Source organism: Camelus ferus, chromosome 20 (assembly GCF_009834535.1).
Source record: "Camelus ferus isolate YT-003-E chromosome 20, BCGSAC_Cfer_1.0, whole genome shotgun sequence".
Classification (NCBI taxonomy): Eukaryota; Metazoa; Chordata; class Mammalia; order Artiodactyla; family Camelidae; genus Camelus; species Camelus ferus.
Window position 1 is genome coordinate 34,075,342 of NC_045715.1, and position 20,126 is coordinate 34,095,467.

The 20,126-nt window shown below is 41.1% G+C and overlaps 1 long non-coding RNA gene across 3 annotated transcripts in view; it reads left to right on the forward strand.

Annotated features, from left to right (window-relative positions):
* The window catches only part of LOC116658314, a 380,608-nt gene that overhangs the window by 2,630 nt on the left and 357,852 nt on the right, over window positions 1-20,126 (forward strand). For 2 of the 3 annotated variants that reach the window (XR_004313650.1, XR_004313652.1), the window contains exon 2: window positions 15,162-15,271. This is a non-coding gene — a long non-coding RNA (uncharacterized LOC116658314). Of the gene's footprint in view, window positions 1-12,808; window positions 12,901-15,161; window positions 15,272-20,126 lie in introns of all 3 variants that reach the window. The other variant, XR_004313651.1, reaches the window with a different exon arrangement.

Sequence of the window (20,126 nt, forward strand, 5' to 3'; positions counted from 1 at the left end):
GGTATTCTTCTCTGAGTTTCTGATGATCCAAAGCTGGTTTCTTGTAAAGAACATATATCTGATCTTGAGTGAGCAAACCTACTACTAATGCATGTGCAAACGTACATAACAATGTACAACTCTTGGGTGAAGTTAAAGTTGAAAGTGACAGATTATACACACCTGGAATCTCAGTTGCAGTGAAACATTTTTCCTAATGGAGGCCATTTGCAAAAGTCCTATTTTTAATATTCTACAGTTTGTACAGGGGAGTGTGTCTAAGCATCAGAGCGTGAAACCTTAAAAGGAGGGTGGAGTTTTCCTGTCAACTAGACACTGGGTGGCTTCCCTGCATGTCCTGGCTGTAACGTGGACACAGGAACGTGAGCTTGCGGTTGAATCGTTCTGCGTTTAATCTCACGTGTGCACAGGCACACACAGAAGGCTGTTTTCATTCATCGTTGCTCCTTGATGTTAAACATGTGTTGGGAGTTTTGGAACTCAGGCTTCTCCAGATCATATTTGTGACTTTGTTCTCACACATGCAGTTCAGAAACCTACAAGGTGATAACTAGGTTATTCTTCCTCTCTCTCTCTCTCTTTTTTTTTTCCGCTGTTAATAACTCTGTCCTTCCTCCTTTCCTCTCCCCCACTGGTTCCCCCCTCCCCAGCATTCTGTCAAGCAATAGGCTGTAAAATAGTTATCCAGACCAGCAGCCAGGCAAGTGCCGTTTGAGAGTAATTTCTGCCCCAAGCGTTTAGCCCAGGGCAAAGCAAGCGTGCTCTCTAACTGATCAACCTGGATATTTCATTATTCATTAATTTACTGTTTAACCAAATCCCACTCATTATCAGAGGCAACGCTTGGCAGAGCCCAGCGAACAGTAGCAGTTGGTGTCAGGCGTGGAGAATTGGCCCATTTGATCCTGGGCTGTTTTATTATTCAACACCACTGACTGGGAAAAAGGTCCATGAATAATAAAGAGCCAAAGCGTGTTTGAACTGAGAAGCATGACACAGCCTTACAAAACAGCAGTTAGAAAATTAAAGGCAAGGTGGCCCAGACTTTGCATTTTTTATCTTGGCTGTGGGCACAGACATTTATATCCCTACATTGTTTTCAATGATTTTTTTTTTTTAAGTCCTGAAGACAGAGGCATTTGTTTCAGTCAGTCTCACCCTTTCAAAACAGACCATTGAAGAACTCAGGAACAAACTCACACAGTAAGAAACAAACATGCCTCCAGATGGGAACTTGAAAACATCATTTCTAACCTCATAATCAGTTAGGTCCTTTGTGGCCCTTCTCAGCTATGGGGAAGATTTGGGTGATTTTAATTCTCCTTTGGACCTGCCATCATTCATACCCCGGGTTGGTTTAATAAGATAATTCATGATGCTGATCAAATGCATGTTAAGTTTCTTTTCTGTCCAATTGGTTCCCTGACAAGTCTTTGGCTCCATAAGCACCTGGCTACAAAAATACACATGGCAAGGGTTTTAGATGTAAAATCTCATTGATATGAGGGAAAGGCCTACGAAATACACAGGTGTGAGGGAAAAAGTTCTTGTTCTCCCAGAGTTTACACAGGCAGTGGTGGTCATGGATTCCTTCCAACTCTGTGGGGTCTGTCAGTGGACAGTTACACTGAATACAATTGACGAATCGACTGGTGGTGGGCCTCAGAGTGTGACTATCTGTAGAGCTGACCTGTCCTGTCATTCCAGTCAAGCATCTTTTTGATTCATTGCTTCCTAGTCCTTGAATAAGTAGGATGAGACAGAAAACAGTAATAATAACAGTGCCTTTGGTAGGCTGCTTTCGATAGCCTACCAGCCCCTTCATTTTATTCTTGCCCAGCCTACCTTATACAGAGAAATAAAGCACATGAGCTGTGGCGTTCATTCAGATGAGCAATAGCTGTGTAGGAGTAAATTTCTGGGGACCAAGAAAGCCCATCTGGGCTGCCTATACTCATGAAAATAATGTAGATATAATCTTCCAGGAAACATGGTCAGGGAACTGCTTTGGTGCTGAGATACTTAGGGACAAATAGAAGGCGCTATCCAAAGGCGGTGGTGCTGAGATCAAACCTCAAATGATTTTTAATGTTGGAATCTGTAAACAAAGGTGGAAAGCACTAGGGGGAGGCTTGACTTTTTCTGACCTCAGGAAATTCTCTTGCCTGCCTTGGACGCATTTGGAAACTACCGTTAATAGGCTGAATTTAAAGCAGGACAGAATGTTAACATGGAAACATGTCTTTTCACATCATCAACCTGACCACTTCATTTTGCAGATGCTTAAAGAATGGCTTTTCCAGCCTTAAAAAAAAAAATCTGATCCCATAGGACTGAAGTACAGCATTTAAAAAACATCCCTTACAACCGATAAGCTTTTGACATCACAGTTTTTCATATTAGTCACAAAGAGAGGGTGAAATTGTTCCTCCAAATTAGTTGGGACTGGAAGGTCGGGGTCATAAGATAAAGAACTCCATCATTTTCCCTCTTAACATGGTGGACCAGGTTGTTCACTTATGATAAATAAAAGTGAGTGTAAGTTAACATACCTAAGTGTGAGCATGTTTGGAACTTGTAACAGATAAAGATAATGCCTTGACTTCTCAGGTCGTGCCAGCCCTCATTAAAGCTGAAACCACACACCTTGAGCCTGACCGCATGTTCAGGACTCCCAAAGTGAAGAGAAGTAGACACTGTTAGTCAGCTCATGCACTTGAGAATCACAAGGACCCTGGTCCCCCTTTTGTTTCAGTCTTGCTCCAGATTGAGATGTTGACTCTTACCCTCCAGGGAGGTATGACTTTAGGACTCTGAAGACTCTCTGGAGCGCCTTGCAGTCCTTGGGATTTAGAACTTCGGAGGGTCTGGAATGCTCCCTAGAGAAAAGACTCTTGGTTGCAAATTGGGAAGGGGAAGAAATCTTAGCATTTTTCTGGGCTCGATGGGTTGGGGGATAAAGAAACCCAATCTAAATATTACCTCATCTGAGAAACATTCCTTTCCTAACTCCTGTACCTGCTGCTACAATTACTTTTCTTAACGTCCATCCCAGGGTTTTCAGTCCTGGCTGCACATTAAAATCACCTAGAGAGAGTTTAAAAAAATACCGATGTCCAAGCCCCATCCTCTGACTTACTTGATCTAAGACATGGGTATTGCTTCAAAAGATTGTCGGGTGATTCTAACGTACACCTGGGTTTACAAATCAGTGTGTTGTGTTCTAGAGCACTTGAGAACATGGCACTTAGCCCATTGTCCTGCTGTCAAAGTCTCTCTTCGGCCACTTCATGTTATAAACTCTCAAGTGTAAAGACTGTCATAATCAACTTACATAAGGCATGTTAGTTCTTGCGCATTCATTCAACAGATTCTTGTTGAGCAATTACTAAATTGCAGAATCTGATGGAGATACAACAGTAACAAGACAGACCTGGGCTTTTTTTTTTTTTTAACACCTTCATTGTGGTATGATTCCTGTACAGTAAACTACACATATTTCAGATGTACAATTTGATGAATTTTGGTAGATGTACAGACTTGGGCTTTTTCCTTGTGAAATTTACAGTCTTTTGTCCTTGAAGACAAGTATGTGGATCCTGCCTTTGTGGCTCTATCTAGGGTGAGCTGACAGCTCGCCAAGAGATGCTTAGTACGAGAAAGAATTGTTGAGTGCCTCCTCTGTGCTAGCCATGGTGCTAGGTCCTGGCTACATTAGGGCAGATGAACCAGGCTGTAAGAGCTCTGGTTTGGGCAGAGTTTTATCCATCCTTTGGATTGGCCCATGTGTTTCCTAAACCCTGTGCGTTTGTGAACTTTTCATTTAAACCTTACTTACCTATACAGTGAATCTCAGATTTTTAAAATATAAAAGGTTTCAGCAAATTACTAAAATATCTTATGATTTCAATCCTCAAGAATGCACTCTAGCTGGTAAGTAGAAAGAGTAGCTTCAATTTCCTTTACTCAAGTTTTATCCCAAGCTAGGGATATAGTATAGTTTTCAGGTAGTCATTGAATTTGAAATGTGTATCTGGATATTTTAATACAATATGCCTTATCAACATTTCCTTCTAAATCAAAGATAAGTATCCATTATATAGATAAAATAGTTATAACATTTTGCATTTCGCTTTATGAAGTACTTTCATTAACTTAAATAACATGACTTAATTTGATCCTGGCAACAAATCTGAGATGTAAAGTGGGTACAAAAGCACCTCTCTCAGTTTTACCAGATGAGAAACCTACGCTCAGGTTGAGACCTGAGTTTACCTTCCAGGTAAATGGCAGAGCGGATAAGGTCCCCGCTCTTTCTCTCATTCCATATTGCCACACCTAACGTGAGTGTGTATCCCCACGGACCATAGAAATATGCAAATGCTAAGTTTTGTTACAGTGCCTGAAATGCAAAAACAACAATGCTAGCATATTATTGTGTAATAGCATGGGATATATTTTAACACTTACTAATTTACATCAACTGGAGAAAGATGGGCAGAACTTTGCAAGAAGTTGGAGCTACAGATTATTTTGAAAGGATGAACTTTCACCTCTTTCAAGAGGAAGTGGACCTGTAATAATTGAAGAGACCTCTTAGAAATTTTTAGATTGCTCTGATTAATACACAGGATTGCTTTGTAACTATACTCTGACTTGTGTGTGTAAGTGGGTGCTCGAGAAAACTGAACACAGTGTGTCCTCTTAGACAGTTCCTGTACTCTCCCTGTAATCTGTATTTATACCAGCCATTTGTTCAGCAAGCCTTTTCTCCATTGATATGGTAAAGGAAACTTCTGCTCAGCCAGACCTTTGTCAGGGCAGAAATTCTGATTTAAGTGAGTCTGAATTAATGAGGTTTTACTTTATTTGCAACTTAATAGGTTTTGTGCCATATATCTGCTTTTATATACACTTGTAACTTTATTAATATATATATTTTTATACATTTAAAAATATTCTGCAGCGCTACCGATTTGATTTACCAGTGAACCCGAGACGTTTCAAATTATTTTATAGCTTCTTAGCATAGATTTGCCTTGGTCCATCTGTAGCAGTGGAGGAAAAATTCTGTTTCCTTAAGTCCTTTTATGAAGGTGCCAAAAGGTATAAAAATATGAAGCCATTTAAGAGCCAGGCTCTTTGAAAATACCAAGCACACACAGTGTGCATGCTAAGTTTAATCACACTGATGGATTTACATGTAATGTCTCAATTCCAGGCTCCCTCATTAGTGCAGTCAATCTTGAAGTTCTCCCCGGTGAGTGAAGGGTGAAGGTGACTTCAACACCCAGGAGAGGACGGCTGGCTATTGCCAACACCCAGAAAAGGACAGTGGGAAAAAGCTCTCCCATATGAAGCTATAATCCTAACTGTGGTCAATGTGTTGAAAGCTTTATATTTCCTGACCACAGGATCTTTCTATAAAATGAACAGGGAGAGGGGATATTCCCAGGATTAGCCAGCTGGCTATTTCTATATGCTTATTAAAATTTCTGGAAGAAATGGTGGGGCCTTTAACCCCTTTTAAAATATACCCACTTGAGAAATCTTAAGCTTCTCCCTGCCTGAATTTAATGTCGGAGGACTGGATAAAGTATTTCCAAACTTTACTTTTGACAGTGGCAGCAAGAAATGGGAATATAGAAAATAGTGGTAAAAACAGCAGTAGTAGCAGAAGCAAGGAGAGAATCCAGATGTCACCTTCATAGGAAATCTTTTCCTCTTCTAAGGACCCGCAGGTCAGGCTTTTTAATTTTGGACATAACAGAGTTTCATTCCATCCCATGCGGGGTGCAGGGACAAGTCTTGTCTTTTGGAGGCTGCGTTTGGAGCCTGCTGCCTCTTTGTATTCAGCATCCACATGCTATTCCCTAGCTTGCTGAGCCAGTCCCTGCACAATAGTGGCATTAAAGAAACCAAAGCACAGGCAATGCATTTGACTCTTTGTTTAGGAAAGAAAAAGCAGCTTAACACTAAACATTCATCAGAAGACACTGGATCATCAGGTATCCTGTAGGAGCAGCGTTAGAGTCAGGTCTGCTAATGACCAACCTGAGTGTTTAGTCAGACCTGCCAGACCCAGGGATATTCTGTTTCCTGGCGTTCTTCCTTCTCCTCCTCTTCCTCTTCTGTTTTTTGAGAGAGATTTAATAAGTGAAGCCAAGATGGGCACTCTTTCTGTGTTTCAGCCTCCCTCTTTCTCTTTCTCTCTCTTGCTCTCTCTCTCTCCTCATCGCTCCCTCTCTAGATAGATAGACAGACAGATGACAGACAGACAGACAGATGGTAGATAGACAGACATAAATAGAGATATACACAATGATCTTCATTTCCTTCTTCCTCTTCTGTGAGTAGATCAGTGAGACAACCAAATCTTCATTGTCAGATGTAGGGCTCCCAGGGCAGGCAGAGGGAAAGTCTAGTGTACTTTTCTATCTTGATGTTTCATCACTCCGGTTAAGACACTACATCATTTTCTTCCAATGGGCATTTTCAGAACCAGTGCATAGGTGTGCACTTTAGACTGGGACTTAAGCAAATTCAAAGGAAGATCCTTTTTTGAAAAGTATAATGAAGACAGTGGTTTATTTGCTTAGCTTTTTACAGGTTAGAGGGTGCCTTCACATATTTTGTTTAATTTACCCCCCCCCCCCCCACCAAGTTGTCTGGAGCATCATGGACCGCATAGGGTTGATTGAGTCAAGGGAAGCTGGGGAAAGTTAATAGGCTTTGTCCAGTGACAAGCAATGAAGAGATTTTCAGCCAGTTCTCTGGAAGTCTTCTAATTGGCAGTGGACATCCTGCCACACCAGAGTCCTCTAAATTACAACAGAAAATCACACCTATCAATTTAACTATGATAATTTAGGTGAATAATGAAAGAATTAATTAGATGAGTTTTAAGTGTGTGTGTTTACAGTCATCTCTTACCTGGGGAGGGTTGTGTGTCCCAGGTCAAGGGCAGGGGTACAGGGGAAAGAGAGGGCACTGATTTTTGAGAAATATCTCTGCTTTCTGGCATCTAACCATCAGGTCTGTGGCACACAGGAAGACAGAAATGTAGATTAAGTGATTATCCACAGAAAGAAGAAATGAAGGGAATATAATGACAGAAAGGAAGGCAAGATAGAAAGACAGAAAAAAGAAATAAAGGGAGGAATGGGAGAAGGAATTAGCGAGTGTAATGGTATTAATACCACTGTTCTTTCTCATGGAAAGCCTGATATTTAGGGCCCTAAAATGCTATGTTTAAATTAGAGCCAGTTGGACATTTAATAAGACTCTGAGACAAGAGCAAGCTTCCTCCCCTCTTAATGTCTCTTCTATTTGATTTTTGATACCAGACATCAGCCAAAGCTTTTCAATTCTCTACTACAAATTAAAAAATTTAAAATACAAATATATAGGCAAAACAGTACAGAATATGGATGATTTTTCAATCAATGTATAAAGAATGATTTCAGCTTATTTCCTATTTGGATATAAGGGAAGTTTTTATAATTAAGTATTCTTTATACCTTTGACAATGAGATGGAATTGCCATTGAACTGAAAGATGAATGGAGGAGTCAGTGGAAACTCTTAATATAATCAGTGGAGAAACCTGGCCACCACTGTCTTAATCAGGACCATGTGTCTCCTGTTGTAATACCCTGAGAGGAAGAAAATGCCACTTACATTGTCACTGTGGCCTTGGATATCTTGCAAAAAGCGCATAAGCTGAATCTGATCACAAGGAAACCCGAATCTGGGGTAGTATACATGACAAGTGGCCAGTACTCCTTAAAAGCGCCAAATGTCACAAAAGATAAAGAATGGCCAAGGAACTGCTACACGCTAAAGATGGCTAAAGAGACACGCAACTAATGTGATTTATGGTTCTATATTAGAACCTGAATCAAAGACAAATTTGCCAAAAGGATTTATTGAGGAAATTGATAAAATGTAAATGTGGCTGTATATTAGAAAACAGCATTGCATCGATGTTAAGGTTTTGATTTTGACCATTGTACTCTTATAAAAGGTCGTGATGAATGCAACTTATTCTGGGTTCAAGAGAGAAAGAGAGAGGAAGAGAGGGAGGGAGGAAGAGAACAGAAGTGCTGAAATTGTGGGTCTGGGTGAATACGGAAGTTCTTTGTTCTATTCTTGCAATAGTTGTGTACGTTTGATAAAATGTCTACATGAAAAATCTTCACGAAGTGGAGAAAGCACTTTCTTTCTTTTCCTTCTGTTGAAAAGAGGAAAATGGAATTATGCACTGGGGCTGTGTTTCTATAACTGATAGCTTAGCAGCTCTCGCTGGTGAGTTAGAATAACTGGCTTGGCTAGTGTCATATTTCTCTACATTAAATGCAAAAAGCTAGTCAGTTTTGAAGGTTCAGCTTGGTCAGACCTCATGGCTCACATGTTTCTGTATATGAGATAATAGTATGCCCTCAGCAGAGAGATGCAGTGCAAGACATACCCACACAGGACCAGGCATCATTTTAACCTGCCTACCTGGACATAAAGATCTTGGTTTTAAACCTCAATTGGGACATTTTGGTAGAGTTTCTTCTCTTTAAAAATGGTCAAAGTATTTTTAAAATATTTATAAAGATTCTTTATGAAGATACAAAATTAAGAACAATTAAATGCTCATAGGAGAATGAAATAAATGTATTTACTAAATCATTCGCAAATTAAGCTATAGATAAGCCAAACTCTTAAGTAATATTTGGAAATAATCATATTACAGTTCTGCATTGTCTACGGAAGCGGCAGACATGGCTAGAGAAGTCTCAGGCCTGGTTCAGGTCTGGCCTCGTTTTTTTCTGTTATTACCTGGTGTCACACGGATCTACGATCCATCTCCAGTGGCCTGTATAGGCTTGGTCACTTGTGTCAGGGCTAATGTATGAGTTATGGAGAGTTCTTAGTCCCTCAATTGCCACAAAAACATTCAGCATTTGAAGGGCCAACTCCTCGTCTACTGATTTTCATGGCTTTAGCTATTTGCTTCCGATCTCCTACTGTCTGGGTTCATGTTAATGCTGGACATATGATTTGCCTCCCGTTTGGTACTTGTTCAGCTATTCTGTAGCTCCCTGGAAATAAATGCCTTTTCTTTGCAATAGTAATGGAGAGGTTTTGAAGATTCTCTTGGATTTTAGGGGTGGGAAATAGAGCAGACTTCAGGCTGAGCACTAGTTAAAAAAAAGTCTCCCCCACTACTCAGAAGTCATTTACTTTATGGTTACTTCCTGTGTTTCGCTATCAATGACCCCCCATGACATCAGCAGCCCTTGGTTAGAAGCTGTTCACCGGCTGCCTTGACAGGCTTTTGCCATTTAACTGTTTCATGCCCGCTTGAATATGTCATATACCCACGCTTCTAAGTGCCCGCAGTGAGTTTTCCCATGACGGAGGTTCTGGATCCAAATCACAATCTTTAAAGACCTGCCTGTTTTTAAAACTGGCAGGTTTGGAATTGAGCTGTAGGAACTGAAAGGTGGCAAATGCACAGAATCCCTGGGGCTCTCCTGAAATTTTTACTGTCAAATTTCCTTCATAACACGAGGCACATCTGGACAGTACAATGACAGTGGCGATTTGGGGGTTGGAAAGGGGAAAGGTGGGATGTTCCTGCCTCTGTATAAACATTCTGATCCCTGCCTTGTTCCCGGAGAACTGAAGGTTGTACAGCTACCCAGGTGATTTCTGCTGTAGCCGAGCTAGCTGTGTGCCAGCATCAGTCAGAACACAGCCATTAGCGGGAACTGTCACCAGTGTGGGGGCAGCAGCGCAGTAAGAGTGATTCTCCCCTCAGCTGCAGCAGTTCCTTGGGGGTCTCTGTAAACACAGCCTCCTATCAGGTTGGCTTACAGATTGTCACAGTGTTTACAGATTGTCCCGAAAATGAGATGTCATGCAAGGGGTTCCTGGGGTGCAGCTCTTGAAATGAATTCAATATGAAAAATTAAAGTGATGTGGGATCTTAGCACAAGTCAAAAAAAAAAAAAAACCTATGCAGAATTGTAGATGAAAGGAGTTAGTACTGTAAATTATGTTATCATGGATAGGGGACCTTTATATCAATCATTAGGGCTGGAGGATGAATTTATATATGGGTAATTGATGAGTCACATTAAAAAAAGGCTAATGTAGATAGTAGGTGAGTAGGAAATAATACCCCTGATGTTTGGGCCTGAAGCTGCCCTCGGAGTCACTGTAGCTAACAGTCGGGAAATTATTTTTAACTGTGTGTGTAAGGAAAGGCCGAGTACTTTTTCCTTTAGACATCCCTGAACATCCTAAGTCATTACAGGTGCTAAAGCCATGTAAAGATTTTAAAGCACTACTTACAGATTCCAGAAGAGAAGGCCTGTGTGGTCTGTTTTACTGCAAGCACAGTAAAAATTAGTGGGCCCTATTTATTCATTACTAATCCGGCGGCAGAGATGCATCTTAATTCCTCATGTGCTTTAACTGCTGCTGCTATTATTTGCTGAGAAATTTTCCCTTTTTTTCTCCTGTTAAATCTTCATTCCAGGAGTTGTGTTTATTTGGCACGAAGTTAAAAGGAGAGGATGTTGTTAAGAGAAGGGACCACTTTACTGTTCCTATTAACACAGCATCTCAGTACCTACCGCTACTAAAACCCAAGTGGGTCCATCTCTGAAGTCTGCCATCAAAGGGTAATTTGGAAGCTATTAGAATTCACAGATATAATTTTTCTTTTATCTAAAAATATATGTCGTAGTCAAATGGTTGAAATTTTGTGCAATATTAATTCCTTTTTCTAGGTTTGGGTAATATGTTATTATCTTTAGATGACCAAATATAAAATATTAAAATATTTTCATTTGATTATTATTCTCTGATAGTCATAGAATATTTTAAAGTTTCTGTCCTAGAGGTACAAATGCATTTTAAAAAAAAGAAAAACTTCTATCAATAGAGTTCTGTCTATGCTGACACGTGCAAGTAAGAGCATTTCTCGAGCAGATGACGGTGATGGGCAGCATCTGAATTGTCACAAGATCTCAGGGGCTAAGAAGGATGTAGCTGCCCATGTTTTAAAACTGAAGTGCAGAGCACAAGCAGCAATTTAATGAAACCCAAAGAAATACTAAATAGTACATTCTTTTCCTGAAGAGTGATAATTTAATTCCTGAGGTTTCCTCTTTTTCCTGAAAAACTCAAGTGACTAATAAGATTAAGTTCATTTGAAGCATTTTAAATTTCATATTATATATGCATAACTGAGTGAACATTCCCTCTGTGGAATGAATATTTGTCCCTTGCCCCTCAAATTCATAGACTGAAACTCTGTCCCCATTCCCACTGATATTATAAGCAGATGGGTCTTTGGCAGGTATTGGGATTAGATGAGAATATGAGGGTGGGGCCCTCATGAATGAGATTAGTGCCTTTTTAAGAGTCATGAGAGTCCCCCCGCTGCTGTCTGTCATATGAGGATACAAGGACAATTATCAGTCTGTGATTCAGAAGAGAACTTCACCAGATCCTGACCATGCTGGCACCCAGTCTTGGACTTCCCACGTCCAGAACTAAATTTCTATTGTTTGCAAGCCATACAGTCTTATGACATTTTTGTTACAGCAGGCTGAGCCAAGAACTCCCTGAGAGAACCCTTTTTACTTTTAAACTTGGGGCCCAAATCAATGTTTCCTTCTAATAAGGGCAAGTTTGTACCTTGAACATTGTATCTCACCAGCCCCCACCTAACTCCCTGCTCATGTAAGGGGCTCAGAGAGACCACCACTGGTTACTGGCCTGTTTTTATCTCAACCCAAGTTTCTGATGTGCTCGTCATCTAGAATTGAAAGCTGTACTATTTTCGAGGGTACCTGAGAGACTCAGGTGAACACTGGTTTGCTGGCTTCCCCTGTCTTGTTGCTGGCATTCTGGAGGTAGGGAGCCATGGCCACTCAGTGAGCCCTGGGCAACTCTAGATAGAGGACTATTGTATGACTTCCTAGGCACTAAAAGCACTCTGAAAAGGTTGAGTGGAAAACCATGCCAATAACACATTTTGGATAATAATTTTTTTTAAAAAAGGAAATGAAACCAACACATTTATATTTTAGTGACAAACAGTCATTTCAGTGGGTATCTGAAAGGACAATGATATGTGATTACTACATATAATTAAGCTTTTGAGAAAAACAAAACAAATTGCTATGTTATCTCTCTAAACTATGAAAATAGTTAAACAGCACATTAGAGATTATTTTTATCAGTGTGAGAACAGTAGGTCGGTGGTCAAGGTACTCGGGCATCAGTGCTGGCTCTGTCACTAAGTAGCCACATGACCTTGTACAGCTCTCCTAACTTCCTTGGGCCTCAGTTTCTTCACCTGTAAAATGAGAGAGCTGGGGTAGACCAGTTGGATTTTGTGGACCTATCTTCTCCATGCCTCACAAAGGTATTTTAAGAAATAATAATCATCTGACCTTCTTTATTTTATTTAATTTTTTAATCCTCCTGTTGAAGTACGTACCCAGGTGACAGCTGGGGACTCTGTTCTGTCAACTTACTAATGAAAATATCACTGAGTTTGTTCAGAAGATCTACAGATATACTAACTGGGCAGCTGCTCCGTTCTTCTCAGGGAGTGAGTCCAAGGGAAATATTTGGAATTGGGTTTGAAATACTTCTTCCTTATTCCTGCCTAGGGCAGGGGTTTATGTAAAAGAATAAAAATTTTCCCTAAGTCAGAAGATTCTCTGGTCTGATCCGCCTCCTGGAGGACTTTATGAGCAGGAGGGAAGGCTGTGACAGTTTTTCATTTTCTACAGGAATGTCAGAGCTTGGAACAATAATGGAGTCTGGAATTGCTCTTCATAAAAGTGTATGAAATTATCAGCAGAATGGAAGGGAAATGCGGCAGGTGAGATCAGAGATATAAAAATAATTTTCCTATTACAAAGTAGTTTTCTTTCTTTAAATGGCACGCAGGGCTAATCCACGCCGATATCCATGCTGGATATTTGTCTGGTAATACAGTTCTTTGCAAATAACTTCATACTGTATTACTACTGTGATAAATTCTCCTCTACCTGGAGCTCTTCCAGATGGCACAACACCCTAATAAGCAAAGTCACTTCTGTCATTGAGGCAAAGACTGTGCACACCCTTCAGAACGCCAGACCCTGGACAAGGCACTCTGTGAAACATGGCGTCCCTAAGGCTAATAAAAGTGACCTTTAAAATCTTGACTAAGTTTGCAACACAAATGGGAATAAGGCAACTAGAGTATCCCAGGACAAGCCAACCACAGTGTCTGCGAGGAACTGGCATTCATGTAACCCCAAGAATGTAAATGGAATAATAATTTTGTTGACTTGAAAGCCACAGAGGATGCCTGGGGTCAATATAAAATGCGGAAAAAAGACACTGTCCTTAAAATTCTATTATAGAAACTTGAAGACTTTGTCAGATTTCCAAGGCTTTCTCTACACAGAAGAAAAAAAAAACCCATATTCTCTTGAACACATGCATGATATGTTATACATGCAGACATTCTAGGGGTTTATGGGTGGTGGTAGAAAGAGTAATTATGGACTGCTGTTCAGTGAAAAGGCAAGAGAAAAGACAGACTTGCATTTTGATGTCACAAATGTGTCAAAGACAAGCTGAGGCATTTTTAGAAAGGGAAGAAGCTGAGCAGGCAGGTGCAGAGCTGCCTCCAAAAAGATTCGCTCAGAGCAGAGAGCCTTCCTGAGCATTCTCTGGAGAGTGGTCTTAGAGTCAGAGAGAATCATTGAAGACCTGGCATGTAAATGTCCTTCCCTACTCAGTCTCTGTCTGGAAATGGCGCTTCTCTTTTCTGAGTTTGCTTTCTCTCTCTTCAAGGGAAGGTATCAGCCCTGGCTATTTATTCCTCGTCAAAGAGTTCCTTTAGATTACAAAATTAAAAGCTGTAATTCTTTAATACAAAATTCTTTGTATTCAGAAGTCATTAAGCCTATTCTAGTCAATTTCTAGGTATTTCAATTCAATTTCAGAAACACCATCTACATTTCTTAAGTGTAGATGTCAATATTGGAACATACAAGAATTACCCTTCTCATTACTAAGCTAGCTACATGTAACACTCTGGCGCCTTGTAGAGAAAACACTTTACCTCTCTAGGAATGAAAACTGTGATGTAAATGAAACGTTTGACAGTCATTTGTCCTGAATTTGACAAAAGGAAAGAAGAAGGACAGCCTTGTGGAGTGAAAAAGACCAGCGAACCTGGAGTGAGACAGGCATGCCAGGCTGTACCACTTACTAATGGTTTGGTCTTAGGGAAAGTGCTTGACATCTAAGCTTCAGCTTTTTTACCTCCAAAATGGGTTTATCGGATTTACTTTATAGGACTATTCTGAACAGTTAAATTAGTAGGCAGTGTAAATCACTTAGCACAATGCCTAGCAAATTACGGAATTCCCATCAGTGCTGGTTTAGCAAATCCTCCCTACTCCAGTCCCTTCCTCCCTCCTGTAAAAACCGGCACTCCCGTGGACAGAGATGTGTCCTAGAAGTTACAGTCCCTCAGCAGTTGTTGACCCAAGGAGTGTATTAGCAATGCAGCTGTCTTTGGCTCTGAAATGTGGCACACCCGTCTTGGTGGGCAGAGTCCCTAACATCTCCCACCCTTTTTTGTTTCTTATTAGCACCTACCTCTCCTAGTTTTCTTCCTGAGGTCATAGGTCTCTGTCCTGAAATATGTAAATTTATTCAACTCTCGTTGATTATACAGCAAGGTTACTCTTTCCAAGTGGCCTTGAATTAATGGTTCAGAGGGGTAACATAGAACCTAATGCCTGCTGAACTATATCCTTTTTCCTACTTTTTCTGTATTTGAACTGGCAATATTACTGTTCCACTCTGTTGTCTAACTCGGTTAAAGCCTTTATTTGTCTCTTATACACTTTTGGTGTTAATAATTATAAATATATGAAACTGCATACAAACTACAACATCTATAGAATTATATTGGTACCATTTAAAGAAAAAGTTATGCACCTAGTTTTCTCCATTTAAACATAAGCCCCTGGGTAGGGGTTTGATTTGATAACAGGTGGGAAGGGTAACACCTCCCTGAGGCTGGGGTCTTCCAAACTAAAGCCACTGACAATGAGACTTTTTCATTTTGGTCAACAGATTGCCTCTAACATAGCTGAAGACTGGAGGCCTTTGATGCAAATCTGGCTGATGTAACTCGATTACGAAGCGCAACAGTTTGAGTACGGTGCCCACGCTGTGCTTGACACGTAAGTGTGATATCTGCTATATGTGGCTTTTTGCTCGATATTTTTAAGAGATAGTGACACTTCTCTAGCCTGGCCATTGAGGCTTCCAACCAGTTGACTAACGGGCCAGCCCCCGGGGACAGCCTGAGGCCATGACTTGCTCCCAAGATGTGTTTGTTGTACCCTAATCTGCTGACACACATTTCCTTATCCTAGGTCTCCCTTAAAGAGGCTGAGAAAGGGCTTGCTTAGGGTCACTTATCTTGGGACGTGAACTCAAGGAAAAGGAGTAGGTGATCGGGAGGTGAGAAATCAAGAAGGGAAAGCTAATCAAGAGGTGCGTTATGGAGCCGGTCATGGTCACAACTGTGTGCAGTCGGGTTGAGAGAAAGGAGCGCATGCTCTCCAGCTCCCGACCCCTTTGGTCCCCAGTTGCTGGTGGAGTGGTTATTGGCTTGGAGTTCCCGGGGCGTGCATGCATGGGAGAGGCTGCCTGCTTCCCGGGCACCCCCCGTGGTGCCGCTGCAGAGGCTCTTTCTGGCCCCTAAGGAAGATCTGGAGGAAACCAAGTGTCCCGAAAGGCATAAGAAGTATCTAGCCTGGAAGTGCACCTTCCCTTCCAGCCAGTTGGACAAGGACCTAGTTTCTTTGGGGAACTGTCTAGTGGTGAGAAACCAGAAACTTCTGACTTCACTTTACAGTTAAGGTCCTCACGACCTTACCTTCGGTTTCCTTTGGGCGCTGTCCTGGGCTCCTCTGAGAGCAAGGCCTGTGGCAGAAGTTTGGACGGGGGTATTTTGTTTGGGCTCTTTCGTCTCAGGGAGCCAGAGATCAGGAGACGGGGTTGAACTCCAGGATGCAATAGGATGTGTTACTGTTTAGTCACCCAGGGGCGCCTGGGGGCTTTGTCCTGCAGGGACTTTTGAGGTTCCTTATGAAATGTATCTCTTTCATCATCCCCCAGGTTTAGGGAAGTCAAGTGCATCTCCTTAGGCCACAGGGCTGTTAGAGACAAGGAACAGATTGTAACCCGGCTTTGGGTGACTCCCGAGCCCGCTTCCTCTTAATGACCAGGCTACAGGGCTCGATTATACTGTATATTTTCCTTAGGATAATCTCCTGCCCATTCAAAACCCACCTGTCTAGCAGATAGGAAGTAAATAAGAGCAAAATTATCGTACACTCTAAGTTATCGGGCATAGATTTGATTTCAGATGGACTCTTGTAAAGATTGTCATGTCCTTATGTCCTGCCAGGGGTAATTCCCAGACGGCTAGACATAATTAGGGTCTCTTGGAAGAAAGCATTACTTGTTACATGCATTGTCGTTGTTTTAGTTTGATTGTTTACATGGAAAACAATTAGAGAATCCAATTTCTAGGAAGGTATGTGTCATTATAAAGACTTAAGAGTATATCAGCTATACACTTTGGATTTTTTTTTTCTGTAATGAGAGTGAATACAGCTGTCAAAATAATATCGTGATTAATCATAATATGCTATTTTTGGGATTGTCTGAGTGTGTCTGTGGCTTCGTTGTTTATGTTGAATTCAAGCTCGATCATCTGTGGATGGTGCTTTTTGATGTTAGTGGGGAAGTTGTTTATCTGTCTCTACAACTGCTTAGGACCCGCCTAACCAAAATTACAAAGGAGCAATGTTTGTCTTTAATGTCTTAAGCTTCTTTTTGGTACTGGTTTTCCCTCTCTCCACACCCTTAGATGCCAAGTACATCTATTCTTTGGCTTTGTTATCTCCATCATGCGTGTAGTTTGGTATGGACTCAGATCAGTGTATTGTTGGTATTTTTGCCCTTTGCCCCTCCATGTCTCACTTCTTACACTCCAACAACCCTGAATTGTGTGTGGTACCCTAAGCCCAGCCTGCTGGCTCTGCCCTTTGCTCAGGAGGCCCCGTGGTAAGGCTCTCCTCCCTCCTCTTTGCATGCTTATCTCACCTCATCTTTTGAGACTCAGCTCAGGGATAATCACATTAGGAAGTTACCCCTGATACATCAAACCCCTGATGCTGCCCTGTATAGATCTCTCTTACCATTGTCGTCACACTGTCTCAGAGCTGTTGTTTTCATAACACAGTGATCATCTTGAGCGCAGCAACTCTGTCTCACTCACATTTGTCAACTCAGCACCGGGTAAACAGTAGACACTTCATATACATTTGCTAAATTGAATTTGAACTAAATTTAATATTTCAGGGGCAGGAGTTCTTTCCCTAGCTCCTAAAATAATATAATAAAAGATGGCTTTTCCTACTTTCCCTGGTGGAATATCAGTGTTTCCATTCTATAACATCTTGCATCCAGGGTTTATAGCTTGGTGAAAAGTTAAGCTTGATCTACATAGTTTCATTTGGATCAAAGTAATTTTACAGAATAAAAGAACGAGGTTAGCATGGATAGCAAATGTGTTTCTGAATTTTAACTGACACAAGAAACCAGTTTTCAAACCAAAGCATATCCTCTGGTTTTGGTCACATTGTGTGCCAATTCTGAGTCATTGCCTAGCTAGCTGGAAGCTTTAGAGTATTTTTAAAATGTCCACGCTCTGCAGATGGTGGGATGTCCACAAAGGCATAACCTTGAACTTCTGTTCCCACTGTTCCTTTCCCTGCCCCTTTCAGTTCCTTCGTTTATCAGATGATTACCATGTATGTAATATGTAATCGCTTATATTTGAATGTTCAAATTTAGAGCTTAGGCAGCCTACATAATTCCAAATTTTAAAGACTGCATAAATACATGCTTCTGGATATTGAGGGAATTTTCAATTCCCATTTCATACATAATCATGTCATGCATTCTAAGAGCACAGTGGTGGGAGAAAAATCACAAATTAAAGTCATTTATATCTAATACCGTGCTTGAGAAAACTTTTATATTAAATGGTAAGCATCAGTTATGGTGATCACGATGACAGCTTGGTAGAATGAACTAAAAAAAGAATGGGAACCTAGACAGATAAAATACGTGTTTTGTTGCATTTTAATTATTTGGAATCCTCTTTAAATAAATATGTAGGTATACATAGTGTTCACCATGTACTTGTACTACCACTGCTTCAGAAGCATTTTTCTCATCTTGTTCTCCACCGTTACTTGAATAGAGACCACTACCAGTCTCTATTCAAAACTTACTCAGTGACTTCATTTCAAAAATTTTTCTTTCCACAAGATTAATAATTTACTGACTTATCCTTATAATTTTTTTTATTACTCTACATTTGTTTATTCAGTTTATCTTGCATGTTTCTCTGTACATATGATACTTGGTCACAATTTTAATATCTTAGGTTTATTCAGTGATATTAACTAGGTACCCAAATGTGAATTTCTGTGTATATGTGTTTGTATGTTACCTACGGTGGAGGTTTAAGAGAAGAGACAGTTCTTTCTGCTTACTGCCTGTATCGATCAGGGTTCAACCAGAGAAGCAGAATTGGTAGGATGGATGTGTGTGTGTGTTTGTACACATGTAAAACAAAGAATTGGCTGATGTGACTATGAGGTGTGGCTTAAGCAAGTTCAAAATCTACAGGGCAGGCAGTCAGAAAGAGAAGATTATGGGCAGGCTGGAACTCCAGGGGCACAGGCCAGAGCTGCTGTCCAGAGACAGAATCAATCTTGTTCTCTCTCTGAATCTTTAGCTCTGTTTTTTAAGGCCTCCCTGCTGATTAACTCAGTCCCCACTAGATTATCCAGCATACTTTTCTTTACTTAAACTCAATTAGAGATGCCAGTCTCTAAATCTGCAAAAACCCCTTTACAGCAACACGTAGATTAACATTTGCTTGAATAACTGGGGGCTGTAGGCTTGCAAAGTTGACACATGAGAAAAGCAACCACACTACACTTACTCTCTGTTTGAGAGGAGGGGAGATTAGGTATTCATCCATGAAGCCGCTGAGCAGGAGGAAAATCCACAGCTACCCGGTGCTGTTGGAATGCAAAGGGTCTGAAAAGTTATTGTTTACTGAAGTTCATCTGGGAAGGCTTCAAGCTAGCCTTGAGCTAGATTTGAGTATGGTATGATAGTTGGTCTAGAAAAGAGGTGTGGAGAACGTTCAGGTTGAGAAGAATGAGCATAGGCAGGTGGGTAGAGGACAAGGGTCAGGGACAGGGATGAGATTAGACTGAGTGGTGGGTGTTGCAGACCCAAAAGTCACTATGAGCTGGGCCGCTAATGCAGAAGAACCAAGGGGGCAGGTGTGCGAGGCCATTCCTAGTGGCGGGACCATGCCAGCCCGAAGAGCCGTGCCTGGTTTATAGTCGCTGAGATGAAAACAAACAGACAAAAATGCAGTTTGAGCCTAACAGAATATACTGGGGGCATCGCTATAGAATGAAAATGCTCCCCCTCCACCTGTATGTGGAGGTGGTGCCTTTGGGAGGTGATCAGGTCATGAGGGTGGAGCCCACATGAATGGGATTAGTGCCCTTATAAAAGAGACCCCAGAGAGCTCCCTCGCCACCTCTATATGAGAGGTTACAGCCGGAAGATGGCCATCTATGAACTGGGAGTTGGGCCCGCACCAGACACTGAGTCTGCCAGTGCTTTCTTTGATCTTGGACCTCCCAGCCTTCAGAACTGTGAGAAATCAATTTCTGTTGTTCATGAGCCGTCCAGTCTATGGTTACAATATTGCGATTTATAAGAAATATGTGTTTTGGTCATTTAGATGACCAAACACATATTTCTTATATATGTAGTAGTTCCCCTTTATGCATGTGGGATACATTCCAAGACTACCAGGGCATAGTTGGAACATATACACGTTTTTTCCCTATACGTACATACCTATGATAAAGTTTAATTCATACATTAGGCACAGCAAGAGACTAACAACAATAACCAGAAATA